Source organism: Theropithecus gelada, chromosome 5 (genome assembly GCF_003255815.1).
Source record: "Theropithecus gelada isolate Dixy chromosome 5, Tgel_1.0, whole genome shotgun sequence".
Lineage (NCBI taxonomy): Eukaryota > Metazoa > Chordata > Mammalia > Primates > Cercopithecidae > Theropithecus > Theropithecus gelada.
The window spans coordinates 109,206,717-109,228,391 of NC_037672.1; positions in this window are offsets into that span (position 1 = coordinate 109,206,717).

A 21,675-nucleotide genomic window follows, 5' to 3' on the forward strand; every position below is an offset into this window, starting at 1 on the left:
CATTACACTGTAGTACATTTTTTGCCCTACTATATTTTGCACAAGATGAGATTTTTCTGGTAGTGTTGAGACTAGTACCTCATCACACTTAATGCAGAAAATCTGATCTACTCTTTGGACAAAAAGAATAAAGAGCAGCTATTGACAAAGGGAAGCAATCTCAGGAAATTTCAAAAGTAAAATAAACTTCCCCAATTGTTGAACTCCCTTGATCAGGTTATGTCTTCATATCAAAGGCTTTTATAATGTCTAATATCAATCTCTATCACCGAAGTTACTGGCATTGAAGAAGGGACTACTTCTTATTCACCTGTGTGAATCCCTAGGATTACATTAAATCTGGTAAATATAGGCACTCAATAAATTCTTGATGCTTAGTAAATTAATTATATTTTTTATTTTTAATATTTTTAGATAATAAAAATTCTTCAGTTAAAGACATTAATCTTCCTGGCCAATGTAGCCAGGATCGTTAATGTGGCTGCCTAAGGTAGATATATTACAGCTTTTTCTTTATATTATTATTTAATATTTTTAGAGATGGGAGTCTATGTTGGCCAGGCTGGTCTGGAACTCCTGGCCTCAAGTGATCCTCCCACCTCAGCTTCTCAAAGTGCTGGGATTATAGGCATAAGCCACTGTACCCAGCCCATAATCTTACCATTCTTAACCTTTATGTTTTCAAAACAATCTTAAAGATTATTTTTGCAAGGTGTTTATAATGATTTTTAAATATGGTTTTGTTATTTAAGACTTCTAGTAATTAAAATATCCCAAAACCTGTACTCCATTGAGACCATATTGATTCCTTAGATAATAGAAACTGTGTCTGTGATTGTATATGAGAAAAATAAGTGACAATTGACCAACTATCCAATTGGGATGGAGGAAGAAAGAGCATGTAGCCGTAAGCTTTCATCAACTACTCTTTCCTTTCAGTTGCTGAGGTATCAGATGCGCTTCCATTCATAATCACTGAGTGACTTTTCAACTTCAAATACCATAAAGATGGCCAGTGAAGAGGTCTAGATCTAATCCTTTTCCCTCTAAAAACAGCTTTGTAAGATGAATGTGAAAGCAAAAGAAATTTGATCCTCCACTGATCCCACTTGGATTTAAATTAAGATACACTATGTGTTAAAAGTCACTCTTACAGCTTAAAGACAAATGCATCTGTGGTTTGCTTCCCAGGGCTTTCTTGTAATCTGCCACTGACAGTGAAGCCAACATTGTAAGAGCGGTGTGACAGTGACAATTTACCAATGACTGAGACAGGTTTTGAACAATTGCTGAAAGTCTACGGCAGGATTTTCTCAGAATGACAGTCGCATTGAAATATCTGCAACACGAACTTTCCCAGTCTAAGTCCTGCAGTGACTGTGTCATCTGTACAGTTCTTTGAAGGATCTAGGAGGAGATGCTCACCAACTCATGGATGATCTAGTGAGGCAGTAAGTGCTGGGACAAGGACATTTTTAGCACGCTAGCAGAACTCAGTGCATATCCATCAACATATCTGAGACAGATTGACACGGACAACCTTGTCCTCCTTAGGCAGTTATACAGTTTTATGAAATCTGTATGCAATCTTTATAGAAAATACACATGTGATTTTGCTGAAAACCAGGATAATATTAGTCAAGTAAGCCCCCTCATCAGTTTTCCGTAGAATCCAAAGACTTAAAGGACTTGAAAAATAATAGTGCTACTGCTGACATGTGGTTGCTGTATGTTTTATGTACTGTTTTTAACAATAATAATTGAATGTGAATTGCATTCTGATTTTTTTAATAGAATCATACCTTCTAAGTTCAAGGTTGAAAGAGAAAGATCTAAAACCTGTGTGAGGTATTCGCTCCACAGATAATTGGGTAAAGAAAGAAGGCAAATCAAAGAAAATGTTTTGAATGATTTAATATACCAAAACAAATAATAATTTAAATTACCTAATTCTAGAACTATATCCTCTTGTACATGTAAGAATGGTAATAAAGATTATAAAAATGATTTAGAAAAAATAATTTCCAAAGTGTTGAGATGATAATCCCAATTATGTCAGTTATCTCAAGGTGATGACAGATGAATTTATAGAGGAGTTAATAGGACATGAAATATGTCATCAATTAAACCTTTTTAGCTACCTTCTGTGATTTATATCATTTTTAGAGTTTAACATTTCAATGAAAGCATAGTCCAATAAACAGAGCAGTACTGGGAAATTCTAGGCAGTAATTTGGAGAAAATAATAGAGCAGCAAAGCACACAGAGAATCAACCAGCTATCCATCACCTTGTTTGACTAACCGTTTGCTTCTCTCTGCAAATGCTAATCTACTTGAGAACCACCCTTTCCCTCAGATGCTAGAAGTCAGTATAGCTTTAATTTAACGTTTCCATGTGTTCCCAAGGTCTTGTGTTTCCTCTTTTGAACAGAAACCTAGATAGACAGACTGGCAGACACACCCTTTCCACAGGGTTGGAACGAAATTTAAAGCAGTGATTACCAGATGAAACTTGACTTTCCTTCAGTGTTTGGTGAAATGAGAAAAAAGAAAAAAAGGACAACATAGTGAATTTTAAATAAAATCAAATGTATTTTTTTTTTTGTAATTTGTACTTTTTTCACTTTTAAAATATCCTTTATAAGGTGGGAACAATAGACACTGGGGATTCCATAAAGGGGGAGGGATTGTAGGGGGCAAAGGTTGAATCTGTTGTATATTGTGTTCACTATTTGGGTGACAGGTTGAATGGAAGCCCAAACCTCAACATCACACAATATATCCATGTAACCATCCTGCCTATGTACCCCCTAAAATAAAAAATAAATAAAAATTGAAATTAACATAAAAAATGTGCTTTATACAAATAAAAGAGGCTAGTTAAAAAAAGTAACCATTTGATTTTTTATCTTGACAAAATGAAAATTTTGAAGCTATGCTGCCTGTCTTCCCAGTTTTATTTTTACTGATCTCAGAAAGCTAAAAGTCTTGGGAAAAAAAAAAAAAAAACTGGTTTAAAGTTTCACATGGAAATAAATATGTCGCCTGTGGAAAAGTATAGTTAATTCAGATTATTATTTTAGTAAATACAAAATTTTCTCTGTCATCCTATATATCCTTCAGTAGTATATAAGCCCTAAAGTGTGTTTTTTTGTGAGCTTCTAACTTTGTGTATCCATATACGTTTTTGTCTCTGTTTCCATTTTTTTCTCCCTGTGACTCTTCTAAGCATCTGCCCATATTTTCATAAACTATCATTAAAACAGCTCTGTCCAAACATCTGAATCTGGGATTTTCTTGCTCAGTATAGCTAAATGTAAATGACAAAAGAAGGCAAACATTTTAAATCAAATGCCCTCTAAATCAAGTTCTTGATCACTTACTACTCTGTAAATAGAGCTAGAGTCTAAATTTGAACTTAGAGAACAAACTGCATTCAGGGATGGGAAAGGGGGTTACCTGCACCATAAAGCAGGGACTTCTAAGTGTCTGGACCACTATCCACAGTAAGAAATTCATTTTACAATAGAGCTCGAAAGCACATTCACAGAAATACAACTAAACAGCCGCAGCTTAACAAACATCTTGTGAAACAATACTTACCCTTATTTAGTGCAATGCACTCTCACATTTTTTATTCTATCATTTTTAAGCTGACCACAGTTGTCATATTGATTTCATGACCCACTTATGTGTCATGGTTCACAACTTGAAAAATATTGCCATAAAGCATACATTATAAGGGTGCTATTGAATTACATAGCGGTATAAAGTTCAACAGAATTCTCTTAAATCAATATAAAATTAGAATCTTGGCCCTAACAAATAATTCTCTAGTGTGTTCCCATTGAATTCCTAAGGGAAATTATCAGATATTTTAAACTCACCTTTCCTGATGTCCCTTTCATCTGATCTGATTGGCTCTATCTCAACCTTCCTTGATTATTCTCTAGATAAATATCTTCTAAAGAGAGGAAGAAGAGAGAAAAGAGAAATAAAAGCTTTCTTTTTTTAAAGTAAACTCTGAGGATCCTAGTTTCAGCATTGATGATGATTCAGATACTGGCTTAAGATTCTCAATTATATAAATTTAGGAAAAAGTGTTCTTAAAAATTACTAAAAAAAGTAATCTTAAATTTCCTATTTCATGTTTATATAATAAATTTTCTGCAATGTTTTCCAATTTATTTTCAAATAAGTAATAAGAGGTAATTTTAAATCTGTTAAATATGTTGGTAATGTGTACATGGATATGCATTAATATGTGCATATGTACATGAACACCCCCCCCCACATATATATATATATATAAAAAATACATTTACAGTGGCAGACACCAAGCTTTGGAATTCAAAAGCCCTGATTCTAACTTCTTAACCACTAATTTTTTTAATGAGATAATCACACCTGCCTCACAAACTGTTGTCAGGGGCAAATTAAAGTCAGCAAAAATCAAAGTGTTATTAAATTGTTAATTATTACTCTAAGTTTCAAGGAATTAGCTATGTAAGTTTTTTTCTGCAGGAGCAAAAATAAATAAATAAATAAAATTAGTCTTGCTGGCCATTTCAACTGGTTAACATGTATAATCCTAATCTTATAATTCACTTCATGCATGTGAGTAGGGAAAAGCAACCTCTTTAAAACAAGAAAATTGGCTGGAAGGGGTGCCTAACGCCTGTAATCCCCACACTTTGGGAGGCCAACATAGGCAGATCGCTTGAGCCCAGGAATTCAAGACCAGCCTGGGCAACATGGCAATACTCCATCTCTACAAAACATACAAAAAATTACCCAGGCGTGGTGGCGCCTGCCTGGGGTCCCAGCTACTCGGGATGCTGAGTCTGGAGCATTGCTTGAGTCTGGCAGGTTGAGGCTTCAGTGAGCTGTGTTCTGCCACTCCACTCTAGCCTTGGTGAGAGAACAAGAACCTGTTTCAAAAATAAATAAAAATAAAAAATAAAACAAGAAAATTACAGAGAAGAGACTAACACTATAGTCGAGGCTAGAAGGGATTCAAATTAATACTTATTTCCTAAAATCTTTAGATAATGAAACTTGACCATCAATGATCGCTATTGAGACAATCTCCTATATCCTGAATGGCTTAAAATTTCAGCTTCTGTGAGTTCTCTTAAAGTAATAACAAAATATAAATTTCAATCTGCAGACTGTGTTGTGTAGACTATACAACACAGGGGCAAATCATGGTACCCAGGTCAAATCTAGCCCACCAAATGTTTACCTATGGCCTGCAGGCTAACAACGATTTTTATATTTCTAAATCATTGGAGAAAAACACTACAAGAAGAAAAAGATTTAGTGATAGTGAAAATTATATAAAATTCAAATTTCAGTTTCCACAAATAAAGCTTCATTTGAATACAACAAAAGTCATTCATTTATATATTGTCTATGACTACTTTCATGCTTTAACAGCAAAGTTTAGTAGTTGAAATAGACACTGTATGGTCCACAAAGCCTAACATAAAATATTTATTATCTTGTTCTTCACAGTTTGCCAACCATGGATTACAGAGCAAACAAAACAAAACCTCAAGGACAAAAATGTGAGTGATGCTTATTAGCACATTAATCTAATATAGTTATTTCAAAATACAGCAAAGATAATTTTTCACGGTAATAACTATGTCTTATATTTGAGACAAAGAGTATATACCCTTGAACTACATAAACTTATTACTTTAAAACTATAGTAACATAATAAAGAGTATACTGTTTCTGAACTAAGATATGTTAGTGTGCTTCAAAATCTAGTAAAGAAAAAGGGTTTTTTATTCTCTAATAGTCATAGCACACACCTAGGTAATAAAATTAGTTAGATATTATTATTTTTATAGTGGAATGGATCCCAACTTAAAATAAAGTTCCAAGAACTATTTTCTGCAGGCCTTCTATCCATCAATACAAGTGAAAAATCAGTATTCTCCAAACTCAAAGTTTAACTTAGATCAAGTAACATTTTATTAAACTCCTAGGACGATTTCAGTTGAACATAAGCACTAGTGTTTGAAGGAATGAGAGGATTGTATTTATGTATTAATCAGCACTAATTAAATAGAGACTAACAGATAATAGCTTCTTATTATTTGCCCACAAGTACTTGAGCCAAACAGTGAAATCAACAGCTAAAGAGTTTAAGTGGACCTATGAATCAAAATAAAACATGGAAAGAGCAAATTCAGAATTTGCTACTTCTAAATCTCCAGTACTTCTCAATTTTATCAACCACATAATGAATCATCATGAAATCTTGACTTAATTTTCAAAACAGGCAAGAGGAAATTGTTCACCAATCTGAAGCAGGTGAAAGGATTAAAATATTTCATAAATTAAAACACGTAATGTTTGACTTTCTTAGTCTTGATCGGTGTTCTCTGGCCTGGAGGGTACACCCACACCTCTCCCACCCTACAACACAATATAGGTGTGTGACAAAAAAAAAAATTATAAAGATCCTATTTCTATTTCTTGCTAACTTTTAATCATGTACATCAATATAATAATAAAGTACCTGCAGTGAAAGAGTATCATGAAAATATTTTACTTACAAGTAACAAAATAATTGAAAACGACTGGTCTAAATTACTTTGGTTTGATCTTGAAGTATAATCAGTTGCAATAGTCTAAATAATTTTGATATAAGCTATAATGACAGGTCAATTGAAAATGGTTGGTTTCTCTCACATCCGATTGTAGTCTCTAAAATGGTTGTACGCTAGAAAGAAGCAGAACACCTTGAAGAAAGAGCTGATTCCAGCTCTGAAGTGGAAAATGTATAGGATGAGACTGGTAGAAGATCAGAAAGCTATCAAAAATAATTGAGGACATGTCCAAAGAACTCAGGTGACAAAAGAGGATCCCACTGGCCAAAAATAGGACAATATGAGTATCCATAATTATAGTAACTGCAATAGATTGCCTGTTTAAATTCATATGCATTGGTTGCTTTCGGAGAATGCTAGGGAACTAACTCATTTTGAAAACTGCTGAATTTTTAAAAATCAAGCATTTATCTTATATTTTAAAATATTCAGGGTAGATGTAGGGAAAATAAAGGATAGATGACATTTTGTGCTTGAAGTAAAAAAAAAAGGGGCATTTTATTTCTTCTAAGTGATGGTATAAATAACTTTTACTCTAGTTCTCAGTATGAAAATACTCAACCAAAAGTAATATGACATTATTTTTCCCAAGGAGTTTAGTTTCATGCCCTGACTGGTGGATTTTTTAAAGAAAAATGATTCTGTCACCTAATTTAAAACCTTTTGGAATCCATAGTTCAAATCAATCCTTTATAGATGGTTAAAGTGAAGAACTTTTAATAAAATTGTCTTTCCTTTCAGTGGTTAATCCTTAAGACCTGAAAAATCCTTCTGAGCTGATAATGTTTCTTTTTTTTCATCCTGCCAGTAGAAATGAAGCCAAATAAAATACCCCATCCTACAGTTTCCTTCAAGGATATAAATGAGGCTGAAGATGTCCTGGCTTTACTTTCTAAGCTGGCTAAAATCCCTATAGCCATTTGCTTATCTCAGGGGGACTGGATAGCTCCTTTAAATTATATTTTATATGGTATGTCCCTGAGTTTTAAAAACTATCTGAACAACAGTAAAGTCTCATTTCTTATGGTAGGACAGCGATGAAAAGGCTGGCTCATTTCCCTGGTGTGCTTGCCAACACTCTCCAGGCATGAATATTTCTCCCTGCTGCTGTCAGTGAGCCTTTCGAGGTGAGGACAAGATGTTTTAGCCACAGAACTACAGAATCAGGGGCACCAGCTAGAAAAGAAGATATCACTGTAAAATTTTTTTTTAAAGTTATTCTCTTCATTCTCCGAGGCTAAACTTTATCATATGTACACAGGGAATAATAATAAGCCTTACCAAACTGCAAGGTCAGAAATGAGAAAATAAAAGTAACATTACTTGTACAATTAATATGCAATATAAACTGTCAACATCATCATAAAAATGTCATTTTGAGAATGAAAAAGTACCAGCTTTTACATATTCTACAATATCTATATACTAAGCACCTTACATATATTACCACATATAAAACTATAAGGTATGTGTGAGTATTCTCAGCTTACTAATCAGGAAACTGAGGCTCAAAGAAGCTTAGTAGTGTGCCAAAAGATATGTATGGAACAATCAATTAGCCCAAGGTTAAATGTGAATCTAACTCTGTCAGACTCTCGGACCAAGCAATTAACTCATTTTTTCCCCACTTCTACACACAGTCAGAGGGAAGAGGGAGAGAGAGAAGGAGGGAAGGAGGGAGGGAGAGAGGGAGAGAGGGAGAGAGGAAGAGAGGGAGGGAGTGAGGGAGGAAGAAGGAGGGAGTGAGGGAGGGAAAAGGAGGGAGTGAGGGAGGGAGTGAGGGAGGGAGAAGGAGGGAGGAATGGAGGGAGAGAGAGAGATAAAGAGAGAGAAGAGAGAAAAAAGAGACTATTTAAAAAATACAATTACATTCTAAAAAAAGTGTAAGTAACAAATATGCTGAGACAAATGATAAATCAATACTTGAAAAAGTTCATGTAAATAAGGCTGACTTCATGAAGTATTGCTTAATTTGCTAAGCAAATAATTTCAATATAAATGCAGTAAATTGAACTGTATCTATTATATGTGATTCCTTAATAATCTCTTTTACTGGATCAAGATCTACTAAAGATATTATTTTCTTGCCTGCTCTGCAGGGATTATCTGAAGTGCTCTAAAATCCTCATATCCCCAAAAGCCTTTTTGATACAGACACAGTTAAATCCTCTTACAGTCAACCTGAATTTAGAAAAACGATTTTTCGAGTTTCTCCAAAAACACCACAGGAACCTTCTAATGCTTACGCACTAGCACCACCCCCATCATCAAGCTACAGACTGTTTGGCTGCACAGGCAAACAATTGAAAGAGAAGCCTTTGCTCTTCCAGCTCTTTGCTTCCCCTTTGCACAGTGATCTTTCACTGGTCTCTCCTCTCTTCTGTTTTTTTGTATCCTCTCCTTCTTCAACAGTCATTAAATTCTTTGTGAAGCTTATTTCATGTTCAGTTTTTTAGCCCAACTTGTTTCTGCTCGCTGCAAAACAGAAGTTCTTAACAAAGCAGAGTCGTCTTAACAACTGTTCACTCTTAAATACATGATCTACTTCAAGCAAACTCTGAAAAAGTACAGAATTGGGACAACATCCTGTGAGTTAATCTTAAGGCTTCACATCCCTGAAACATAAATACGTGTTAGTTTATTTTGTGGGTTCCCCCCTTCCTTCTCTGGTTCATCAGAGCACTGCCCTCTAAGATGGAAGAAGAGAAAAAGATTTGCTTTCTTTGCAGGGGAAGTTTGATAACAGGGATGTAGCACCTCGAGTACTCCATCCAGGTCCCAAGGATGAGTTCTGGGGCCATATAATGTGTGCTTGACATTGTGAGGAAGCTCTCCTATCCTCCATTTCTCTGACATGATAGGCTTGTCCCCAGGTGACTGTTGGGGAGCGTTCACCTGAAACTGCCTGAGCCCACAGCGTCAGTGGATTCACTGCATCAGAGGATGAGTAAAAACAAGTCCATTTTTTCAGGTCCAGCTGAAATTCCATTTATGAAGCCTTTAATCATTCAATCCATAGCAATCCCATGGTACTTATTGTCTGTATAATTCAAGGACAACCTGGAAATATTTTTAGAATTTGTATTTAACACTGTCTTGATTATAGAGCAATTTCTCTCTTGAATGTCTTAATATCTACTAACAGTATCACAAATCCATAATAATTAATGCCTATTAGGATGAGCCTGGTCACCAAGATAGTCTTTATCTTAAAAAAAAATCAGAGAAAAATAAGATGTATTTCAGAAAGATTTCCTTTAAAATAAATTTTTGAAAATTGGGGTTCTTAATAAATTATAGATAACTGACACTTCCTGATAACATCAGGGATGCTGCACTCAGAGTAATAGTAATAGCAGGGAACATGAGCTGGTGTTTTCCCCTTGCCAGGCAGTGGGCTAAGTCCTTTACACTTGGCCTTCCCAAAACTCAGTAATGAATGCACTTTTGTAATTTACATACAATGGATGAGAAAACTGAGGCAGTTAAGTAAATTTCTAAAAATTTCAAGTAGGTGGTAGAGTCAGGGTTTGGAACCCAGGCAATCTGACTAGAGAACACCTGACCTTGAATCTTTGACTAAAATGACCTTTGACTTCATAGTAATTATATTATGTATCCACTTTACTTGGACAACAGAAATACAGAGCTATGTAAGAAATAATGCAGTCTGTCCTATTGACAGATTATTGTATTCTAAAGAAAATTTACATTTAAAAATTGCTTTGTAAAGACATGTAAAAATATGAAGGTGAAATGTGAATTTAAGAGTTTCAGATTCATAGGAATCATGTTATTTTTCCTGTGAGATGTAAATAATAAACTTTAAAGGCCACTAGTGAATTATATTATGTTTCAAAAATAAGACATTTTTATTGAAATTGATAAAGCAAGCATATACACAATAGACCGCATACTCCATGGCTCATAAAACCTCTAGGCCTGAGGGGTGAATAGACTGAGCAGTTTTGGAAACCCAGAGACAGAGCTGTGTCTGACAAAGTCCACCTGAAAAACGCGGGGAGGATGTGAAGGGAATGAGCAGCGTGACCCCACTCTCCTCTTGCCCTCTGGTCTCTTGCCTGTGACTCAACCAGCAACCAGAGCCAAGGGAACTCATTCTTGTTTTATTTTTATTTTTTATTTTTTGAGACTTGTTCTCGCTCTGTCACCCAGGCTGGAGTGCAGTAGTGCAATGTTAGCTCACTGCAACCTCAAACTCCTGGGCTCAAACCATTCTCCGTCAGCCTCCCAAAGTGTTTGGATTAGAAGTGTAAGCCACCACATCCTGCCGGGAACCCATTAACACAGTCCATTCCTTGTCAGCAACTTAGGTGGATGGTGGGAGGAGAGCTTCAGAGTGAACCTGAGAAACCAACATAAAAGAGGTAGCTAAGAGGTAGCTAGGAGAAGTGTCATCTATGTGTATCTTCTATTTTTCTAGAACCTCCTTCTTCTTAGAGTTAAATGTATGTAGATATATTTGTACCATTCTGGAAATTTTCCCTATGTATTAAAAATCCAGAATCTGAGGCAAAATCGTCAAAACATATATAACAAAAACATTTTGCTCTAAGAGACAATTTTTATCTTTGCTTCTTTGACCAATTACTTCCTCATACTTATATTGAGCGATTCATATCTGCTAGGTATAGTACTAGGCATCAGAAATGACAAGACTAGAAAGAACAGTCTTTGTTTTCATGAACTCTCATACTCAATTGGAGACAATAGCAAAATAGGTAGATTACTATGACGACGACTAGATAAGTAAGTTCCACGGGGTTGAAAGCCCATTGCTTGACTTCTTGCATGACTTCTTGCATTTTCTCCTTATCTCTGTTAGTTTTGATTATTGTAAACAATAAGCACAGTGCTTGGATAGTGATATTTATTGTAAGTAACAATATATACTTGTTCTATATAGCCGTAATATGAAAACTTGGTGCTGAGAATTACAAAGCCTGAGCTAGTTGTGGGATTCTCACTGCTTTGACACCTTTATCAAGATGATTTTGCAGCAGGGTTTTACTGTTCTTTCCCTCAATTTATATTTCTAAAGTCCCCATAGGACTTCCTCATCTTTGTAAATCTTGATTGAATGTAGCATGGGAAATGTAGAACGGCTTTATACTAGGAACGTGGTTTTTTATATATATATATAATATAGAATGATTAGTCTTGGGATTTTGGTTTAGGCTCCTGAGATTTACTGGCTTAAATCATCTCTGTTTTCCCGGACCAGAGGTAAATGTACCAACTTACAGAAGTATAGGTTTAAATGAAAAGCAATAAACAAATCCTGACCTACCTGCCTCAGGGGAGAAGGAGTACAGAGGGATTAGATCTTCTTCACCTACCTAAATCAATTTAGCCATTGTTATTAATGATCTTTGGAAGAGAATTTCCTGGTCATGTGGCTAATGCTGTTTTACAGTTCAAGTGTCCTATGTGTAATAACGGTAAATCAAGCCAAGGTCAGAGTTGCTGGGTAAATGATTGGGTGAGACATTCAGAGAAAACAGTAAAACTATTTTTCTTTCCAGCCAAAGTTCAATGAAAGGAGCAATTATCCTAAGTTTGTATGAATCTGAGTCCTCAACCAAGCTTTTTCCTTTATTCTTTAGGCAAGTTTGTTCACCTCTATTAACCTCAGATCCCTTCTTTGTAAAGAAGATATCATAATGTCCACATACTTAGGGTTATAATGTGATTTAAGTGGCATTATGTTTGCAAATAATGCATTATGTGCGTTATACAAGGTAATTTCGTTTTGATTGTTGTTATTGCATGACACCTTTTTAAAAAAGAGATTGCAATAGCAACAAAGGCACCTGCAGTAAGATAATCACAACACAGACCAGTGTGCTGAGAAGGAGGGAAGCAAATAGTGCATATGACTTTCTTATAGTTTATAAGAAGTCAGATTGTAACTTGTTTCCACTTCTCTAAGGTATAAAATTTAAGCAAGCAGATCCTGAGGGATAATGAATGACCAGTGGCCTACTGAAGGCTACCCTACAATCTCATTGCAGAAATTTCTCATTTACAGATAGAAAAGCTTAGGCAGAAGGAAATCAGACCTAGATTCCCACTAGTACAGTAGTTCAGCCCTATCCTATCCCGAAAATACACCTGATCATACACTTACCTTACCTCACATGGGGTCAAAGTACTCTCCTGGGGTAGGCTCCAGACTTTTCAGATTTTTCATTCCTAGTCAGTAAAGCACATCTGGGCAGGCACTATCCTACAAGAATATTTAGTAATTTTTAAAGTATGCTCATTGAAATCAGAGCCCTTATACAGCACTGACAGGAAGGTAAAATGGTACAGTCACTGGAAAAAACAGTGTGGCCATCCTCAGAAAGCTCAACAGAGTTCCCATGCAAGCCCACAATCCCACTTCTAGATATATCACCAAAAGAATTTAAAACAGATGCTCAAACAAATACTGACATGTGAGTGTTCATAGCGGCACTATTCACAATAGCCAAAAAGTAGAAATGGCCCAAGTATCCATTAAGAAATAAATTGTGGTTTATATATGCAATGGAGTATTGTTCAGGCATAAAAAGGAACAAAGTACCGGCACACACTACAACACAGATGAACTTCCACAAACATAATGCAGAAAGGAGCCAGGCACAGTCCCATGTTATATGATTCTATTTATGTGAAATATCCAGAATAGATAAATCCAGAGAGACAGAACACAGCCTGGTGGTTGCCAGGAGCTAGACGGTAGGAGGAATGGGGAGAAACTGCTTAATGGGTGAAGGGTTTTACTTTGGAGTGATGGAAATGGTTTGGAACCAGATAGAAATACTGCTTGCACAACATTGTGGATGTATTAAACGCCACTGAATTGTTCACTTTGAAATGGTGAGTTTTGTGTCATATGAATTTAACCTTTAAAAATATTGAAAAGTTTAGTTATACTCATTTATATTGCATGAATATGCATATTTAAACATAAATAAAATAGAAATTAAAATAATGAGCAAAGGTGAAATAAACAGAATTTTGTATGTTAATTTGCGATACTAAAAGCTTTTGCTCTTACAAAAATATTGATTAATGATAGTATTTTTAAATAGAAGCATCATTGAATATGTTTTTTATAATTAAGTTTAATAGATATTTTATTTTAGAGAAATCACAGCTAGAAGGATTATCTTACAGATAACTTCATCTAAAAGAAAAGGCATGTACCAAAGTACATAGACTACATTTATTAAATCATGTTTATTTTTATAACCCCTTTACATAATCTACAGTATAATAAAATACATACCATATATTACATATTAATCCATAACATTATGAATATGGACAATATTATAGATGATTATATATAATTTAGAAAAATTATTTTGCTAGGAAATTTCTCTTTCCTAAGTCAATCAGTTATTCTTAAAAACTATGTGGAAGATTTTGCCCTTTTATATTTTTAAACACATGATTCAAAACCTGCTAAAATTCGTCATTTGAGAGACTTTTAAAGAAGTTAGAAATTCCCACTTCCGGGCCGGGCGCGGTGGCTCAAGCCTGTAATCCCAGCACTTTGGGAGGCCGAGACGGGCGGATCACGAGGTCAGGAGATCGAGACCATCCTGGCGAACACCGTGAAACCCCGTCTCTACTAAAACATACAAAAAACTAGCCGGGTGAGGTGGCGGGCGCCTGTAGTCCCAGCTACTCGGGAGGCTGAGGCAGGAGAATGGCGTAAACCTGGGAGGCGGAGCTTGCAGTGAGCTGAGATCCGGCCACTGCACTCCAGCCCGGGCTACCGAGCGAGACTCCGTCTCAAAAAAAAAAAAAAAAGAAAAGAAAAGAAATTCCCACTTCCAAACTGAAAAAAATTAGAAAGTGTTCAACTCTGAAGGTCTTTATGGATGATAAACATATTTTAACAAAAAAAATCACATGATTGGAAATTTTCCAAATCAAATTTTCAAAATACTTTCTCCAAAATTATGTTTATTTTGAACAGCATTTAATCTCTCAAGCACTGTTTCAATCATTAACTTTAACTCACGTAACATTTTAATACACCTATTATGCAGCATAGCATCACCCACATATCACAGAAACAATCAGGAAAAGTAGATCAGTTTTATTTTCGTTTTAAGAAAGAATGTGTGTAATTCATCTTTGACAATTCACAAGATAAGCCATAAATCTTACAAAAGATTTTTATGACCATTACACATAGTACTAAAGATACCACTATTTAAAAATCTTGGTTTTATCATAACAAAATCAATAACACCTTGTAACCCATAAACTACAATGCCTCACAATAAGCTGAGAGCAAATCAAAGTATGAATGAGCATACTACTGTCATACACTCCTGCCCTTTCTTGAAAACACACAGTGTATGTGAAAATCAGGCATAGGCAAAGTGTCACAACATATACAAAACACTATTAATTTTAATTCTTTCCCATTTTAGGTAAAAAATGAGATAAATAGAACTTATAATCTTATCCTCTTCCACCGTCATGAGTCGTGTGCTTATGATACCTGGGGACGCTCATCCACCTTACAAACCACTGGTCTAGCTGAGAGAGGAGGAATTTGTAGCTTGGGTTTAACTATCACATAGTTGTAAGTACAAATTGGCTCAACCAAACAACTGATTTTGATACAGTTGTTTCTCTGAGTAGAATTTATACCCTTAAGCGATTGCCCAGAAGATGGAAATAGTTGACAAAAATTTCATATCAATTAAGGAGCTTTAGGGATAGTTTTCTTTGGAGGTGTGTGTGTGTGTGTGTGTGTGTGTTTGAGACAGGGTCTCTCTCTGTCACCCAGTCTGGAGTGCAATGGTGCGATCTCGGCTCACCTCAACCTCTATCTCCCAGAATCAAGCGATCCCTCCCAGTAGCTGGGATTCTAGGTGCACATCACCACACTCAGCTAATTTTTGTATTTTTTGTAGAGATTAGGTTTTCCCATGTTTGCCAGACTGGTCTCAAACTCCCTGGCTCAAGCAATCCTCCTGCCTCGGCTTCCCAAAGTGCTGGGATCACACCGGTGAACCACCATGGCTGGCCAGCGATATTTTTTATGTTAAATTCAGTTCACTTTTAATTTAAAAAAATTTTCTTAAAGAGTACAGCAATGAAAGGCAACATAAAGTAGAACTTTTTTTGCAGTTAAATAGCTTATAAACCAAAAAATGAAAAAAATTCCAACTGCCCAAGCATCTTCCTGAATATTATTTTTCTAAAAGCATATTTATTATAATCTGATATTTTGTACTTTCTGAAATTTTATTCCAATGCATTAGGTATTAAAAAACAAAATACAAGTAGTTGCATATATTGTATTTTATGAAAAAAAATTATATTTAAAACATCAATCTGAAATCATTTCCTTTTTTGCAGTGACTCTTATACCTCTAGGTTAGTCACCAATCATCTGGAGCTCTTAGGTTAGGACAACCCATCCAGAGGGAACCCAGACCTTTCTGAGGCTTCTTGTCACGAAGATTGTCACTAATCATGCCCCCTGTGATGCCCAGGCTGGAGTGCAGTGGTGTGATTGCAGCTCACTGCAGCCTTGACTCCCCAGGCTCAAGCCATCCTCCCATCTCAACCTCCCGAATACAATAGGTGCATGCCACCAGGCCCTGCTAATTTTTTTATTTTGTAGAGATGGGGTTTTGCAACATTACCCAGGCTGGTCTCAAACTCCCCATCTCAAGTGATGCGCCCACTGTGGCCTTCCAAAGTGCTGGGATTGCAGGAGTGAGCCACTGCACCTGGCCTCTATTGCTCTTTTCTACTTGCAGCATCTACATTGGATAAAGAATTACACTATCTATGCACATATATGATGCTATATCCACATTCTACAGATTTCAAGGATTCTGGCAGTAATAATTTACAAAGGGAAATATTAAATCAGTCTCTGCAAATTGACAATGGCCAGAGAAATCTACTGCCACCAGAAATACTAAATTAGTCCTAAGTAAATACAAACAACTCAGTTACTTCTTTTATTAATAATTATCCTCTGCCTCTGCTTACTTTTTGTTCAAATTTATTTCTGATTGAAGATTGTACATATTAATCTCAGTCTCTCCTGCTGTCACTTGAAGTGCTTCCTCAGGATAATGACATTTAACTCCTTCACCTAAGAACTAATGGACTAATAAATTTATAGATTCCTCCACTACAATAAAATGGATGGTTTTAATGCACTGTAGTTCAGTTATCTAGGCCCACCCAAATCTGACAGTGTTACTGACATAATAACTGTGGACTCACATAATTCCATGCCACGAAGGCAAATGGCTCTCCATGTCCTCTGATCCTGATGGTTTCTTGGTCACATATCTTATCATGGAATGTGTGAAGACATGGAAGTAAAAAAAAATAGCATGATCACCAGTAAGTTTAGAATTTCAAGTTCTTCCCCTCTCCTTTGTATATTTGAAAAAGTCACTCCATTCCCCTGACCCTTGCTTTAATTTTCTCCATAGCATTTATCATCATTGGGCATGATTATTATGTATTTTTATTCATATTTATTTATTCACACAAATTTTAGGAGGGCAGAGATTTTTTCTTTACATTTACTATTGTACTTTGTGTCTAAAATAGTTCCTAGCACATGGGCAATATTCAACTAATTTTCATTGCATGAATTAACAGTTTAACACTGAAAATTAAACTATTTTTCTTCTCTCTGATACAGTCTAGTATTTTTAATATTAATGCATCTGTTTCTTATTATTTCTCTAATATTTTTCAAATTAAATTACTTTCATTGAAAAATCTACTCATACACAAAAGATTTGATGAATTGCCATATTTATATTTCTTTGATATAAGTTGGTTTTATATCATTATTGTTATTATTTTTGAGAGGGAGTTTCACTCTTCTTGCCCAGGCTGGAGTGCAATGGCACGATCTCCGCTCACCGCAACCTCCACCTCCCAGGTTCAAGTGATTCTCTTGTCTCAGCCTCCTGAGTAGCTGGGATTACGGGCACGCACCACCACGCCTGGCTAACTTTGTTTTTTTAGTAGAGATAGGGTTTCTCCACGTTGGTCAAACTGGTCTCGAACTCCCAACCTCAGGTGATCCGCCCACCTCAGCCTCCCAAAGTGCTGGGACTACAGGCATGATCCATCATGCCCGGCCACAGCTCTGTATTACTTTTAACCAAATATAATTTTTAATGCTTTTAGAGATAAGACTGAAATTCAGACTGGCTCAACTTTCTCTCTGCTATTTTTTACCTGTAGCTCTTATCAACAACACCTTTATTGAGATACATAAAAAACTGAACTCTACTCTCCAGCCCAGTCTCATAATCTATTTTCAGTCATTCTGTCTTTCAGATTTCTCAAGATTTAGCATGATCAATTTAAGTGCCAGGAAATCTGATTGTTATTCTACCTCTACCCATCAGTTGTTAACATCTCTAAAGCTTATTTATTTCTGATACAAAAATAAATAGGCAACAAAATAAATATTTTTTTCTAATATGCTCGATCTCATATTATTTGAAAGTAGAGTCATGGATCTTGAAACTGTATCTTAAAATTGATTCATAAGGGAATAAATTGGTAAACAGCTCAGACTTCAAAATCATATTATCTAGGCTAGAAACTTCGATTCACTTCATTACTACATAGGTGACCTTAAGCAAGTTACTTTATTACTCCAAGATTCAGTTTCCTCATTTATGAAATACTGACATGACATGCTTGTACCTATCTCATAAAAATGTTGTGAAAAGTAAATGAGAGATAACCTCTTAAGTGTTTAGCACACAATGATTGTTCAAAATATGGTAGATGTAATCTGTATCATTCCCCCCAAATGTACGGAAGTCATTTCTTCTTGAATCCTGTGTGTGTGTGTGTGTTAAAATATTTTCGCATGTATCTAACACCAGAGTTATTTGTGTATTTATTTTTCCTATATTTCTTTCATATAGGAAGTCTTATCTATCCTCCTCTTTTCTGAGGTCCCCAGAACTGTGTCTTGAACATGGCAAAAACTTAATATGTATTTTTCAATTGAATTAAGCTAAAACAGGACACACCTATAGATCACTTTAAAATGAAAAGTAATAATTTCACTTGCCTCTCATAAATGAAATCACATGAAAGTCTTTTGAAACACAATTTTCATAAAACACAAATAATACATTTTTCAACTATGAATCGTTCCTGTATTTCATCACTTCAAAAGTAGGTGTCATCTTGGATTTGCTGCTTCAAATGTGTTGCATTTAAGCTCCATGAAAGTGAACTATAATCAGGGATTCCAGCCTCAGTCATGCACTTCCTAATTTAATAAACAGTATTTCCAAACACAAAGACTTCCCAATGAATTGAAACATCAGAACTAACGTCCTAATGAACCATTACAGCTACCTAATTTTCTCTCGTATTCAAGTACTACTTTTTGCATTGGTCTAACAGGTAATAACCATTCATATTTCACAGGAACAACTGGGACTCAAAGAGAATAAAAACTATGTCTAAGATGATTCAAAAAGCAGGAAAAAAAAGTTTCAGTGTATAGTTTTTAGCCCATCTAGTTTAGACTGTCTCCTAATAATTATAATATCTGAACTAGAAACACATAATGTAGCTAACTGGATTTTAATCTATGTAATTATTATAATAACGTAAATGTATACTTTTATATATGTACATATACACTTTTGTATAAACTATACATATATATTTATGTATAATAATGTAAATGTGTAATTTTTTTCTAGAAGTTTCTCTGCAAAGATAAAAAGACATTACTGGGAATACAAAAATTTACTCAATATTATGATGACTAAACTGCTACAGTTATCAACAAAGCTTCCCAGACAGAAAATGAAATTGATGTTTTCCCAATTAAATTATAAAGCCGACCCATAAGCATGATATATTTATGACTAAAAATGTCAACCTTCTGGATATCACCTGGAAGTCTTATTCTGCTAAAAACAGAGAGCGCCTGATAAATCCTTGCCTTGCCTTATCTTGCTTTGACTTGCTGATGATTTCATATCCCAACAGGCTAAGGAGGCAGGAGTGGAAAAATGGTATTTTGAACTTAATTTTACTAAATCCATACATGTCAAGGGTGATGTTCAAACTATTTAATAAGCAGTACTGAACAGGCACTAGCCAGTCAGTTTCCAGAGGCCCTCTATGCTCCAGCAGTGAGTTGTTTAGCTGCTGGGTTGTGAGAATCCTAGACCTGGAGAGAGCTCCAAGCATCCAGTGAACTGGGGGGACAGTTGGGTGTCTCTAGGAAGCGGGACGTATCAACCAGTATTTCAATACTGTAACAACACTATACCCATATTCTTGTATACCTGATTTTGAAAATTCTCCTCTCCTGTCTCTTGAATCCCTTGGACTCATCTCCTACTCTGAGCCTCACTGCTATCTAACCTAGGCAACCTAACCTAAACCATGAGTCTTGTGGCTTCTATCTCCCCAAAAGCATTTAAACTCTTTTCTAGTCTCTCAATTTTTTTTTTTTTTTTTGAGACGGAGTCTCACTCTGTCGCCTAGGCTAGAGTTCAGTGGCTCAATCTCGGCTCACTGCAAACTCTGCCTCCCGGGTTCAAGCTATTCTCCTGCCTCAGCCTCCTGAGTAGCTGGGATTACAAGCGTACACTACTACGCCTGGCTAATTTTTGTATTTTCAATAGAGACGGGGTTTCACCATGTTGGTCAGGCTGGTCTCGAACTGCTGACCTTGTGATCCGCCGGCCTCGGTTTTCTAACCTATCTTGGCTTCTGCTGGCAGTTTAAAGTTCTGTTCATAACACTTTACTATTTCTGCAAACATTATCAACACAAAACCCAACACTCTTAGCCTAAATATTAGGACATACCCTTCATCTGATCCCAACATATCTTTGCAAAATTGTTACTTTTTTATTAACTCTATAATCTAGGCAAAATGAACAGTTTTTTGTTCTCTGAATGTAGGATATTTTCATACTCCTATTACGATCTTATTCTGCTGCTTTGATTGGAATGCAATTTCTTTCATCTGTATCTATGCACTTCACAGACCACTTCAAACATGATCTCTGTCAAAGTCATCAATAATCTGTACACCTAGTACAGCTTTAGCAATGCTTTATATACACTAATGGTTAAAATATCTTGTTATATAAGTTATCATATTTATTTGGGCACATATCTAACCTTCTTTTGCAGACTGTAGTTTTTTGGGTAGAATGCACAATTGATTCATTTTTGTGTTCTGATAGATCCTAGTTCATACTATACACACAGCAGCCACTCAGTAGATACTTGGTGGATGAAGAAGTGGGTATAACAAAAAAGAGAATAAAATGAAATTGGCAAAAAATGTTGGCAAAGAGGGATTCTCATCTCAGAACTCATCCAACTTAAAAGAAGGAAAAAAGGAAATGTTGGCTATAGTAAAAAAAAAAAAGTGCCTGTCCTCTGAAATAGCATATTCTTAAGTTGACTAACAGGTAGATAACACTAGAAATTCTTAAACAGTAAATGATCAAGAAAGATGAAAGTCTATAAAAGATAAATATGGCCATAAAACTAAACTGAAACTGAACCAGAGAAAGCTAATGAAATTGATCTACATGCACAGGGATGATTGTGAACAGAAATTGGAAGGGAACTCTCATAACTCAACACACTTGAATACCAAAGAGTAGCATAGCCAAAACCCAAATAGAACTGAGTCTTTTGAAAAAAACAAAAAACATTTACTTGTGAAATGGAGAGTAGGGTATGTTGTTTTTTGTTGTTGTTAGCTTATTTTGTTTGATTGATTGGTTTTATATATATATAGATATATATTTACATATAAAGTATAAATAAATAATATATATTATATACTATATATAAATACATATATTAAATATATATTATATATAAATATATATATTTTATATAGAGAGAGAGTAAGGAATAGGGTCAGTCTTTGGGGAAGGTAGAGTATGTGTAGACACACACACACACACACACATACAATTTAGTGTTTATTTTCCTCAACAATTATAATGATCA